The sequence below is a fragment of the Apteryx rowi genome, unplaced genomic scaffold (genome assembly GCF_003343035.1).
Source record: "Apteryx rowi isolate R43461 unplaced genomic scaffold, aptRow1 scaffold_120, whole genome shotgun sequence".
NCBI classification, from domain to species: Eukaryota; Metazoa; Chordata; class Aves; order Apterygiformes; family Apterygidae; genus Apteryx; species Apteryx rowi.
This window is the reverse complement of record NW_020447420.1, coordinates 1912063-1926261: the sequence shown is the minus strand read 5'-3', so window position 1 is coordinate 1926261 and position 14199 is coordinate 1912063. Positions and strand designations below refer to the sequence as shown.

At 37.3% G+C, this 14199-nt stretch overlaps 1 protein-coding gene across 10 annotated transcripts in view; it reads right to left on the bottom strand.

Moving 5' to 3' along the window:
• The window catches only part of RALGPS1 (Ral GEF with PH domain and SH3 binding motif 1), a 130819-nt gene extending 118218 nt beyond the window's left edge, over window positions 1-12601 (bottom strand). For 3 of the 10 annotated variants that reach the window (XM_026090348.1, XM_026090356.1, XM_026090366.1), the window contains exons 1-2: window positions 10711-12597; window positions 8874-8994 (exon numbers count right to left, since the gene is read on the bottom strand). The gene's annotated coding sequence lies outside the window, so the exon portion shown is untranslated. Of the gene's footprint in view, window positions 1-8873; window positions 8995-10710 lie in introns of all 10 variants that reach the window. The other 7 variants (XM_026090294.1, XM_026090304.1, XM_026090319.1 and 4 more) reach the window with 4 other exon arrangements.
• Between the last annotated feature and the right edge of the window lie 1598 nt (window positions 12602-14199).

Here is a 14199-nt window from a genome sequence, read left to right as displayed (position 1 = left end):
AAAGTTTAAGCATCTTTCTCAACTGATTTCAAAGCCTACTTACTTACTACCTTCATTAATTGATTATGGCGATTAGTTGATTACAGTTGCTTATGGTATTCTCCTGACATCACAGAGTCATGAACCCACAGCTATAGCATGCTTTTAAGAAAATGTACATTGGTATTTTACCAAAAAACAATTGTTCTTTCTAAAAGATGCTGAACTAGTTAAGTGAAGAAAATTAGAGCACTGCCATGACTGGGCACTGATAAATGTGGTTGGAACAAATAAAAGCTACCAGGTTTTTCTAAATAAATTTGGTACCAGACATCAGAATGATTAGTTATTATTGATCAAGTCAAAGGAATTAAGAACACTGACAGAATCTTGCTCTTTCTGCCTCCAGTAAGATCAACAACATCCTATTCCCACTTCACTGACAACTGCCACAAACTAAGGACACCCTTATGATAGACCATATAGAGAGCATCACTTTCAATTCTGAAATGTTTTTAATCATTGTACTCCTCATTTTCCTCTTTCTTCATTCTGAAACTATTTCTCCAGATGTTTAACATTAAAATGTTTCTTTCCTTGATGAACCAGGATCACAGTCATATTCAGATACTGTGGGCATAGAGTACAAATGAGAATATGTTAGTCCAGTTAACATATTGGAAGAGAAAAGTGGAATGGCACTATGAAAACAGGATGAAACAATAACATCATTACACTTGCACTTCTGTGCTTGCATTCAGCCACTGATGTAGATGGTAATGCGAATTTCACATCACATCCAGCTTCAGCCCAGAGGCTTGGGGAAAGGGGAAAAAAAAGCACCATTTTTTGTATTATTGCTAAATTAAGAGACGCAAAGACTTAGCATCAGGGTATCTAAAATCATGTATTGGCTGTTCTCCATATTTGGATAGTTATGGATGATACATTACATTACATCTTTGCTTTCCTGAGTGCACCTGTCCATCCAAATATCACCTCTCAAAACCCATTTCTTATCTCCTCACATATGATTTCTGCAAAGGGGAAAGGAAAAGGATCACATCTTCGATGGCAAAGACAGAAATGATCCACATAAACCCACTCCCTTTAGAAAATAGCACTATTTTACATGGCATTCTGAGCCCTTTCATGATGTGCACACGTAAAATACATATACAAATATGTGAGCACATAATGTGTACACATAATGTACACGAGACTGGATGGTTGAGTTGTCTAAACAGTCACAATGCTTTATATGAAAAAACTCTTGTCCTTTTGAAATAATTCAACAGCAGGCAAAAAACCTTTGTGGCCATTTTGTACAACACAGAAAACTAGAATATTCAAAACTCTAAATGCAAATAATAAGTGCCTACTAACAGTTTAGTAAGAAACAAAATAATTATACTATATGAGATTAAAAGCCTTTACATTTATGTGACTAAAGATCCTTCTAAGCAGTGGCTGTCCTGTGCACATATTTTCAGGATCATTTGCACTCGAAAGTCACTAGTACGTTTCATTATGCTTTAGGCAACAGTACCACCTATAGATGAAACACGCTATGAACCAGTTAGAAGTAGTTTCATGCACATTCTACTCTGAGAAACTTCCTACTATATTTAATGATGAATAATGGAAATAATACTTATCATTCTGCATATAAAAACCTAAACTGGGCTGTGACAAGATCCAGTGAAGTTGCACATTTTGAGGTGAAACAGTACTCCAACATTCAGTGCAGCAATTTATATCAGACACTGTTTTACTATCAGCATGAATACAGAAATTGAGCACAGCTAACAAACTGTGTCCCAGACCTAGGATCACAAGACCTGTCAATCTTCAATGAATCGACACAGAATTATAACCAAAACCACTATAAACACTGTTAACGCTCTGAGGATTAACTACAAGTTAGCCTACTGTGGTAGCTGATCACAATCTGAAACTGTTGAACTAAGTAAAGCATTCGTCACTAACATACATTGTTCCTGAGCAAAAAGGTTGAAAAAGTTGATTCTTACAGCATCTCCCAGTTGTTGCCAATGAATCAAATCTAACTCATGAAAAAAGGAGACTCCAGAGTTGACTGCTCCTACTAAAATCACCTGAGCTCTCCTACTTCCACCTCTAGTGTATGTACACTCAAATGAATTCAACTATGAGCAATGAAGCAGGAGTATTCCAGCTGCCAGTAGCTGCTGTGATGAGTTTAAGAAAATTTCAGAAACCAGGTCCCAGCCTCACTGAGCTTTATGAATGTGCACAACTGATTTGAATTATACCCCAACGCAGGTTAAAAACAACATTAAAATCTCAGTTGTGCTAGGATATATCCTACTTTAGCAGTCACATTTCATACTAGATAATTTTTCAAAGGATTTTCAAAAGAATTTAACTGTTGCAAGGCAACCTGTATACGTAAAAGGAATCTGTGTCAATCACTGCACCAAAAAGTTAGGTTGACATTCTACAGGCTGAACAAAAATAAGTCTTTTCCTATTATTTTTTGAAATGATAATGAAACTGAGATTTTGAGTTGAGAGGTAAGCACAAGCTTTTAATGAAACAGCTCTTCATAATGCTCTTAAACTGCCAAAATTTATTTTAAAATTATTAAATATCCTACAGGATCCTTAGTTGGTGAAACCATGAAGAAGTATGAGGCTGAAAAAGCAGGTTTGGATATGAAATACTATTTGTACCTTGATTATGCCCCATATCTACACTACACCTACTGGTAATTAAGTTCACTCTAACCACTGTTTATTATATTTACAAGTTCACTATTAAGTGTTCTCTTCCCCCTCTCTATTCTGCTGTATCTGCCATCATTTACTGTATCAAGAAGTAATAATATGATTGGAGCTATCTGTTTAAGCAAAAAACCATAATAAAGTGCTGTTCTATTAAGTAAAGATAATAGCAAGAACTAATAAGGCTGGATACCTAAACAAATTAAGACAAGAAATAGGGTGTAAATTTCTAATAATGAGGGTAGTTGGCCCTTTGAAAACCTTCATCCAGGACTGTGGTGTTTTATCCATCTCTAAAAATCTTTACATCAAGACTGGACAACACCGAACCCTAGATCAAATGAGAATTCAGGGAAGTCTTATGACATACAATATAGAAGACATCAGTGATTATCACTAGGGTCCTCTCCAGTTTTCATGATGTATGTATTTAAGATAGGATACATATCAACAAAAGCTTTTACGCTGAAAATCAGTTTGTAGAGCAGCAGACGCTATTAAGAATAGTACATAATTGTACTTGACAAGTTCCACCAGCACTGAGTTGTCAGTGCAAAACCCTGATTCTGCAGTAAACATCCATGAGAAAAGTGGGAACTGGTAACAGGACTTACTGGGAGACAGCAGGAGGATTTAAGCTCCCTGTTAGCTTTGACTGACATGATGTACATTGACATGTCACAATGTCACAGATTTTCTCCCCAAGTTAGGTAAATGCTGCATCTGCTCTCCCTGTGTCCACTAAACCAAGTTGTCAGAAGAAGAGGAGGAGAAAAAAAAAAGAAAAAGAAAAAAGCAAACCATCTTTGTACAGGAAAAAGCAGGCTGTACTGTAAAAAATTTGACCAGCTCTCACTGAAGTAATCTCATTGTTCTGAAGTATCTCACTGTTCTGTGGAGATACCAAAATGGAGGAGTTATGTAAAAACTGATGCCCCTGCTTCCAACAGGAAAAAAATAATTGTGTCAGTTAATGGCATTTAGAATATGTTTTCTGCTTCTGCAAGAAACAGCTTTTCATTTGCATTATGAAATTGATAATGCTTCTCAGCTGAAGCAGTAATTCCCACTCCAGTGTTACACTCTGATTTCAGTTGGGTCAGCAAAACTAGTTGAAGTTTCATATTTAGTGCCATTCTCAAGATTAGAGGACACACTGCCTGTCATATTGAACATCATTAACATACTTTGAAAAAGCGTATAAACAGTATGTTACAGCCAGCAACTAGCAGGGACTAACCTTTGCAGCTCTAAGTACTGGCAAACAGCCTTTGTGATAACTAAGTGCACTATTAACAACAAGCTGATTTGGTATTCAAAATGTCCAGAGTCAGCAGGAGTATCTCACATGTTCTATTCCTATTGAAAAAGTGGACATTTCTTAAATTAAGAAAATAACTACAAAAACAACAACAACAACAACAAAAAACTAGTATCCTTTGCTGAAAACTTCCTGAACAGCTTCATGCCTCTAAAATGGAATCTCTCATTAGGTGTCAATCATAAAAAGCTCTGGGCTCTCCTCTCCAAATCCAATTTAAGACTTTCAGAACATGTCAAGCTTTTTAACGTTCCACTAGGTGGCACTGATTCTTAACTTATCAATGACCTGTTTTCAAAATGTCTCAACTCTCTCACATTTTAATATGTAAGCATAACTCAGAAAGTCTAACGAAGTACATATTCTTGCAGGAAGATGGAAGAAAGAAGTGCTTTTTGGGTTTTGCTTTTTTTATACAATTACCTGGAGAAGTTATTTAACAGCATCCTTAGAAAAATAACAGAAATAAACAGAGAGAAAGTGTCACAACTTGGTCAGTGTGAAATCAGTCAGAAGACAATGCTAGATAGCACTGCACTGTGCTAAATCTTCCAGAACAGACTTTATTCAGGGCTAGATAATAATTTATCCCTTGCTGTTTCCATCATTCCAAATTACTCCAGTGATGAAGATGTTCATATAGGTCTGTAATAAATAAATATTCCCTCTCAGCCTAAAGGGTATTCACCACAACTAATTGCCATGTTCATTCACTGCTTCACCAGCAGAAAACTAATTCAGAAAGCCTGCTGTGTCTCATAGACTTTGCAGGACCCACAGTCTTAATAACTACCTTTTTTACAGTAATACAGCAACCAATAAATAACCAGTTGGGGGTGGGGGGGAGTGAAGTATGCCTTAATGGAGGACAAATGAATGAAATGAACCTCCTTTTCTCTCCCCTCCCACTTTGTCACTGTACTAATGCTGAGCACTGAGGGGAAGAGGCTGATTTACCGTAGTCCTGGGAGCCTTCATCACTGACCAAGGAACAAGAATCTGTTCTAGGCAGTACAACAACAAACAAAACAGAAAGGCGGAGCTAGACTACAGGAAAATAAGAGAACTGATGAGGATGGCACAAGCATTTCTGAGTTCTGAAAAATACTGCAGCTTTATTCCTTAGGAAAAAACAGAGAGCAGCAAAAAATCAGGAAATTAAAGCAAAAGTTTTTATGACTGTTCATGTAAGCAAACAAAATAATGGTTGCTATGCAGAACCAACCGGTCTGAATCCTATGGGCTGATAATTAGGAAATGGCTGGGTGATGGACTTTTGGCTACTTGATGAGGCTTATTCTATTCTGAATCCTAGACAAAAGGACCAAAGTTTAATTAAAGGAACTCATGCTCTCTTGGGTGGGCAGGAGGGAAGCAAGAGCGAGCAAGCAGAATCAGTCATCTGGCTGTACAGGAAAGGGATTAGATGACTTGGAGAGAATTTATCTATGAGACGACCAGACTACTTAGAAGCCTTAATGTAAATACAGAGAAAGATCATGAGTGACGTAAAAACTGGGGCATAGAAGTAAGCGTTTATTATTTTGACAGTATCTAAGTAAAATAAAGACATTATACAGTGTAAATGTCTGCTTGCTTCAGCTAACATATGTTTCAGAACTGAACTGTGAATCTGAGGCTCCTGCAGCAGAGAACTCTGGAGAAGGATGTGCCTGCTTTACCGGAGCAGCTCAGAGATCATTCCTGGCTGCATGACGTAGGGTCACTGCAAGAGGGGATTCTGCTTCCAAGAAGGGGTAACAGACAGAACCTGTATCATGAAAGGCTGACAGAGAGACTGAAGTCTAGCAAACAAAGGACAGAGGATTGTGTTCCTTGCCTGCAAGTTTATAGGAACGAGTCGAACACTTCTGTATTTTTTTCTTCACTGCCAGGACCTAGGAAGGAACTACCTATTGAAAGAACAGAAAGGACAGAACAAGGAAGAACAACCTGAACCACACAACAGAAACTGCAAAACATTTTACTCAAGCAGGTATGTGACAAAAGTTGTTTGTATGTGTTATCTCTTACAAATGAGAGGCTCTGAAGTCAGGAAAATTAGCCAGGGATATGTACAGATGGGGATTAAAAACCACTCATGAGAGGAAAAGAATTTTTATAGAAAAACACAAGGCTTGTAGAAACCTGCTGAACCACAGACCCTGAAGGACAGAAAAATCAACAAGGAAATGACTTACATGAGAATATGACCATGTGGAAGAAGGAGAGGAAGTAATAGGTACTAATGGAGGGGAGGAGAGGAAAAAAAAAAAAAAAAGAGGAGGGGGAATAAACCTGCCTGTGCTATAGAGCAAGGAGTTGTCAATGATAGGATGGCCAGGAAGTATGAAATTAATCCCAGCAGGAAACAGTTGTGGAAATCAAATGGACTGACTGCCAAGGTTCAAATGAACTAAATGTTTAGTATTTCTACAAAAGCCATCTGGAATTTCCATCCCGAGCCAAAAAAAAAAAAAAAAAAAGATTTTAATGATGCTGCTCAGGATCTAATGAGATGAATAATCAACTCGAAAAGGGTACTAGGAATAAAATGTTGATAGAAAAATGGTGGGAAAAAAACACTGATTGGTAAAAAAAAAAAAGCTACACAGTGGAAAGCAGAAAATAAACTAAGAATAGTTAAAAGCCAACCTGATACAGAGCTTGCAATAGATATTAAAATATAAAGAGTAAATAATTCTTTTATCATGTAAATGACTGCATGCTGTGGAAGTCATTCAGAGATGAAGGATAAGCTATACATAGCCCAGAATTATACGAGCAGTCTGTTCTTATTTAAAAAAAGACAAATGTGAAAGCACAGCATTGTTAATAGAAATAATCACAAGGAAATGGAAATCACCGCATCCAACACAGTAAACTCAATAGTGAATGCTTTAATCAGTATATATACTAGAGCTGGTAATCCAGATAGCTGCAGAATTTCCCATCACTCTAGACTAACATTTCAATGCAATAATAATTCAATCTACTTGAAGATTTTTCATAATTAATTTCCAAATACTCCTAGATGATAAAGAAACTATTTTAGTGGAACATTCATATTCCACATGATGGAATCATAAGGCTTAATGAACTCAGCACAACTGGACATTTACAAGCCACATATAAATACTACCCAGAAAATAAGCATCAAGCAAGCAAAGCTCCATCCTCTCCAAGTTGGCTTTCAGGTGTAGTAGCAGGTATGTAGTAGTAGCAGCTTTCAGCACAGTAGCAGGTATGGGAAAAGCAAGGCTGCTATCTCCCTAGACCCAAGAAGTGTGTGTGTATGGAAGAGAGGGAACATTGACACAACAGAGCCATGCTTTGGACCCTGATGAGGTTAAAAAAACAATCAAGTTTTAAGATTCTGGTTAAAGAAATCCTTTATCAAGTGTACTATTAAGTTTGAAAATAAGATTTAGGCATCAGCTCCCCACATGAAAAAGTGAAAACTGATGCAAAGCAGATATAATCCAGAAAGGGGTGTTCCAAAACATTAAAGTAACAGGTGCAGAATTCTGATACCAGAGCTGATAATTCAGTTAGCTAAGACACTTTCCAGAACATCAGACTATCAGTTTCAATTTTCTCAGGCTTTCTCTGATTTTGACAATAACCCTGGCATAGGGATCTAGTTTAAACGCTGGTTTAAAATGAACTGCTCTGGAAGCAGGACAAAAACCTCATTCCAACAGATGATTGTGTGAAGACAACTTGACTGCAACATACACATCAATTCAAGCAGGTTACCAGACCAGATTCTCCAGATCAGTCTCTGACACTTTTTTGAAGGAATGTCCTTGAACTGTTACTCTCACTTTTCTGGATCAGGAAAAGAACACTATACTGCCACTCTAGTGGCCACTTCCTTGCAAGAATGCAGCTGGAGTACTGCAACTCCCTGTTGCGATGCATCAAATTTGTCTTAATCCACACTATGGAGTTGATATTCTGCAGGAGTCAACCTTACAAATGCAGCTCATTGAGGCTGCCTGTTGACTCCTGAGACAGGATAAGTGCCAAAGGGACAGATCTGCTAGGACAAACATGCCATTCCAGGATTGCTTACACCAAAATTTTGAAACTGCAGGGTATGCTGGATTCCGACGGTTTGAATGTCACTCTTTGATCAATGAAAAAACCACAAATATTTGGTCCTAAAACAAAATAAACATTTACATCTATGTAAACATAGTTATCCTGTGTTAACTGGCAATTACTTAACTCAAATGAAACATGACCACAAACTCTGTCTTAGCAAACCCTAGAGGAAGAGAAATATTATGATTTAAAATAAGGAAAAAAGGGAGTGAGCACTGCTGCATAATGTGGAAAGGATCAAAGTGAAAAGTATTTCTCAGGTTAACAACAATAACCACAACAGCAATACTTGTTCTTAACAGAGACTGAATAATAAACACCAAGGTAAGAACGCCATACAATCTTGATCCGTATCAAAACAAACCTGCTGCTCTCTCTCCAGCAGAAGTCCTCTTTCAAAAGCCATTACCCTTTAAACAAGTCCAATGACTGACAGGGGTTAGAAGGGCAAGACATGCATTTGAGAGAATTATACTTCAGGAAGTCTCAAGAATTATACTTTAGGGGAGTCTCAACAAAGCAATCACAGAAAAAGAAAAATATACGTGCAGTATTACAGCATAATATTGTCATGGCTCCATCACAACTCTAGGTCTCTCAAAGAGAAGAGAACTAACAGACACTTCTGTAATCTTTGGTATCAAACATAATTGAAAAAATGAAAGTACTTGCTACTTTAATCACAGTTGCATACTTACAGTGGAATAAGGTGGTTCTGCACTCATTCAACCCATTTTGCTGCACACCTCCATCAATCTGTCGTTGGGTCTACCTCTGGCTATTGAGTAGGTTTATCTCTTGCTTAAAAGCATGACATGCCTGTAAATTACCAGGAAACAGAATTATGGTGACATTTATTATGTAACTCAGTTCTTCCCAAACTGTGCATTCCTCACCCAAAATATGCACCGTTTTTTTTAATTCTTAGCTCTCCCTCCCAGTTTTGAATGGCTGTGATGACACTTCCCCATTCTAGTTTCCTTGTTATGTGACAAATTCCAAAACTTTAGAAACTAAAGAATATATTAGTGAGGGAAAAGCAATATATAAGAATTTCATAACTAAATGTTTCCCAAATATGTACCTATAACTCTTCCCCACTCTGTCAAGCTACACGATTTCCAGGTTAATATGGGTGTGCTTATTGGTTTCAGTCACTTCTTTCAAGGTAATTTATGAATGGTAACTCATTCTTCACTTTGGTTTCCTCAAGACTTAACACACAGCACAAGAGAGACAAATCCAAATACAATCATTTTTCCATCTCTGCATTAGCAAATTCAGCCTCATCTCTTCCAGCAAACACAGCCAGCAACAAACTTCAGAAAATACTTTGTAGGTAACTTGCCACAGTGACATTTAGACATATCCCTCTCTCCCACCCTCCTCCCTTTGCTTTATGCCACCTGTTATAATAGATAACATTTACAACAATGAAATACTAAAGGCAGAGAAAAATCATCTCAAAGATAGATATTTTCATGGGGAAATTGATAAGAAAATCCCATTAAAGCCCATGCTGCATTACTAAAGTTAACAAAAGTCACTGAGGATCAGACAGTGTTACTACTGTGCCTCTACTAGTTTCTACTCTCCTCCTACAGCTAAGGAACTTCCAGTCACAAAAATGTTTATCTCCTATTCTTGTAATACATATAGTTCCTGCTGACACTGAAGAAAACTATTTTTTTTTCTGAAAAAGAAGTGTTCTCTTCATACACACATAGCTCATCCAAACTTCTAGTATACATACAGTAGGTACTCCTTGCCTAGGCAAAAGATCCTGGTTCATGAGTTCTTAAACACTTTGGCATTACATCCAAAATGAAAGATGCAATGTACATTCACATCCTATCTCAACTGTGTCAATCGGTTTTGTTCCCCGGCTAAGGACTGATCTTATTACTGGCTTTAACTGTCTCATGGGAAACTATGGAGAAGATGGAACCAGAATTTTCTCCAAGGTGAGCAGAGAAAGGACAAAAAGCAACAGACACTAGTTGCAGCAAGGGAAATTTCAATAAAGAATAAGGAAAAAATATGAGAATGCTTAAGCACCGAAACAAGCTGACCAGAGATGTTACAGAATCTCAGAAGCTGGATGATAGACAAAACTCAACAAGACCCCAAGCAACCTGCTCTAAATTGACCCTGCTTTGAGCAGGGATTTGGACCAGATGACCTTCAGAGGTCCCTTCCAACCTACATTATTCTATGACTAGAGCAATTCCTTATTCTAAAAGATGCATATTTTCCTCACATGCCATCATTTCAGTCCAGAGCTAGATTCTGTGAATAAGCATACTGTTCCATATCCCACCCTCAATGTTTTAACTGTATTGGATTCATAATACTTACATTTTGCATAGCTGTGACATCACTATTACATCACTATTATATCTAACATGCTATTCACAGCACTTAAGCCTTAAGAGATCATTAAAATCACTTAGTCTGACCTTGTTTTTTAATGTCTTTAAATTTCACCAGATTAATTTAAATTTTTCTGTTTCTGCGTTAAGCTCAGTAACTTACCTCTAAATGAACAAAGGAAGTTTTTTGTGAAAGAGAAAGGAGAGATCAGAGATCTCCTGTTTTCTTGCTCCAGAAATATGCATCCTAAATTTTTATTCAAAAATTTCTGGCTTCAGTTTCATTTGTTTGTATTCTGAACATAACAACAACTGTATCAGGAGGTGCCAATCATCTGTGCAGCCCAGCTTCCAAACTCCACAGCAGCTCATAGGTAGAACGTAAAGAAAAGCAGAAAAATAGGGAAACCATGTAGCGTTATTTCCCCCAAATATTCTTCCAGTCTATCATGATTTGCAGTTCAGGGACTTCCTCAGTCAAACATGAAATCTTTGCACTTAATAGTACATGAATAACTTCTCTCTTATTAATTTACCCAGTTGCTTTTCTTATGAATATAACCAGTTGCTTCTCAAATCTACATGATCTTGGAGCACCTGCAGCATCCTCTGATGAGGAGCTCTGCAGCTTAATTTGTGAGAAAATTAATGTTTTTTGTGAAAAATCTCTGCTCTTGAAGCTGGCTTTTGTTAGTCTTCTGTTATGCCCTCTGGTTTTTGCATTAAAAAAAGACAATTAAAAAACAATCTTTCCTATTCACCTTCTCAATTTATACTGTTATAAAGATATCACCTCATAAGGCAGCCACACCCTTTTCTTCACACCCACCACCTTTCTCTGTAGCTTTTCTAATTTTGTAATATCCTCTGGAAGATGGGTATAGAAGGACCGCACACACTGTTCAAGATATGCAGCCACTATATATTGTTCTTTAGTCTTTTCCAAAAAAATCCCTAGCACTCTAGGACTTCCTTTTCTGACTGCTCTGAGCTGATGTTCTCACTCAGCTCTCTTTTGCCTACCCTCTTGAAGAAGCTGATTGCTGCAAACGTTTCTCTCCTGTGTTCAAGACACTCCTTCATCCTCCATTTAATCAGTTAGGCTGACCTTGCTCTTTAAGTCTCTCAGCACCAATTCTCACAACGTTTTTACCACTCATTTTGGAGCACTCAAGACTTTTACCTTCCTTTTTAAAATGAGAGTTTCAAAATTGTGCATTATAGCCCAGTATCATTTTCACCAATGCTTTATAGAACTTTAAATCTCTTTCCTAATTCTATTCACTACTTCCTTGCCTATACATTCAAAGATAACATTAAACTTTTTTTGCTGTAACGTTGCCCTGAGAGTTCATGTTGAGTTGCTTACTTATTTTGAGTACCTAAATCATTCGCAGAATGACTGCTCTCCAAGATGCTTTCTCCTGTACTTTAAATGAAGTCTGCAGTCTCTCTTCCTCAATATAAACATTTCTGTTTGGCTTTAACACAAACTTTATTCAAATGCCTATCATACCCAGCAGTCTACTTCACTCTGTTCACCATTTTAACAAGTTATGTCATTTGCAAACACTAACAATGGCAGTCACATATCCACTGCCAGATCACTGATGAAGTTGCACACTATCAGACCTCTTGCGACTCCTTGTAGATGTACTCTTATTAAATAAGAATATTTCCATTAGCAACTAGTAGAGATGTATCTGATAGACAGTAATTAATCCATTTATTGTGTTTGTTATTGAAAGGATAATACATTGTTATTTTTTAAGCTAGAGTGTCACAGTACTAGAGTGTTTAATTAAGCATATCTATAGCTACCGAGTTACTTTGGTCAATTCAACCTACGAATGCATCCAAGAACAATGTTAGGTTTGGTTGATGATACTAATTTTTCATAGAGCCATATTGCCTGACTACACGAATACTTCTGTTTTTCAATATTTTATGAAATAAACCCCATCTCATTTTCCTCATTTTTTTATTCAGTATGGATAATCAATGATAACCAATGCTAAGGAATAAGCTTAATGAAGCACTTGCCTTTTGTTAGTACTACACTAGTGCTCTTCCAGTCTTCAAAATCAGGACTAGCAGCCATGGATCTTAACTTGTATTCAGCAGTTTTAGAAGAAATCTGTAATCCGGTCCTCAGCTTTTAAAATTGTTTATCTTCAAGAATACTGTTTGACATTTATTAACCAGAAAGTGTTTCATAGTTCTCACCTGATACAACATCCTGTCCCTTACCAAAAGGGAACAGGAATGGTTGTTTATTATATAGGCATTAATGATTTTCCCAAATTCACCCAGCAATAGGCCAACACAATTGCTAGGCAGCCTCTCTTCTTCCTCCTGCACCCCTCCAGCATAGGTACCAATTCTTCCCTGCTGTCTTTAGTTCTAATAGCTGCAATTGGCTTTGAAATGTTTAGTTTACTTATTGATCTATGGTACTTCACGAATTTCAGTTTATAAAGACTGCCGTCTATTTCCTTTTTTGCTTCTAAATGTTGCTTCTATTTTGCAGCTAAGACAGATTGAACTGAGGTCAAATATCATAGGAATTGAAGACGTGATTTTTAAATTGGATGATCTTTCAGTTGAACTTTTTTTCCCACTCCATAAGGGCTAATCTCCCAAGTACGATGAAAAATGGGAGCAAAGATTTCGGGAAGAAAAGCTTTAGACAGAGAATTGTATTGAAAATTGGAGTACAAAAAAAAAGAATCACATTTTCTGTCTGCTGAGAAAGAAGAGTTTTTGCTGACTGTGATAAATATGGTTAAAAGGCAGTTACAAGATTTGTATGAAAGATAAATGAAAAGATCTTCCATTTACTAAAGCTCTCATTGGTAATGCTTCTAAATACACTACCATTTCAACACACACAGTTTGATTTCAAAGAGTGTTATAAGCATGGAAATAAAGTTTAAATGGAACAAAAGGAAAGCTCATGACAAATGCCCATCTTGATTTCTAGATGTCTCCTCTTAACTAAATACCAAATAAATCTAAAACACACACATAAGATAAATAAATACAAAAGAATTTCGTTAAAATAAGAGTTTTATAACATTTTCCTTCCAAACTGATGCTATCACACAGGATGGAAAATACCCAGAGAATGAACACAAAAGTGCACATTCAGTCCTTATCACATATTCTTTCTATCCTTTTTAACACATGAAGAACAACTACTAGCCACAGCATGATTGTTCAACTTGAAAAAAAAAATCTGAATCAAAAAGCATTTGCTGGGCCTAACAGGCACAGATTGCTACATCCATCTATAAGCTCTTTAAAGCAAGGGATATTGCTCTCCGCATTAAGACGGATCAACTCTGATTTTAAGTTACTCCAATTATAAATACGACAACGGGCTCCATGTTTCATTTTGCTGGGTTCAGAACCACAGATAACAGAATAAACTACATGCTGAATGCACACCGAGGTTCCCCAGTTGAGAATTTCAACAGCGGCTCTCTTGCGTTACGTGCCCAAGCCCTGGCGGACGGTCTAGGTGTAGCCAACCCCCGTCATTCACTCACAGGCGCTTCAGGAACAGACCGCAGCCGGCCGGGTCCCCACCGTGCACGGCCTGGAAACAGCTTTCAAAGCCGCTCCGGGCGAGGGGCCGGGCAGCCCGAGG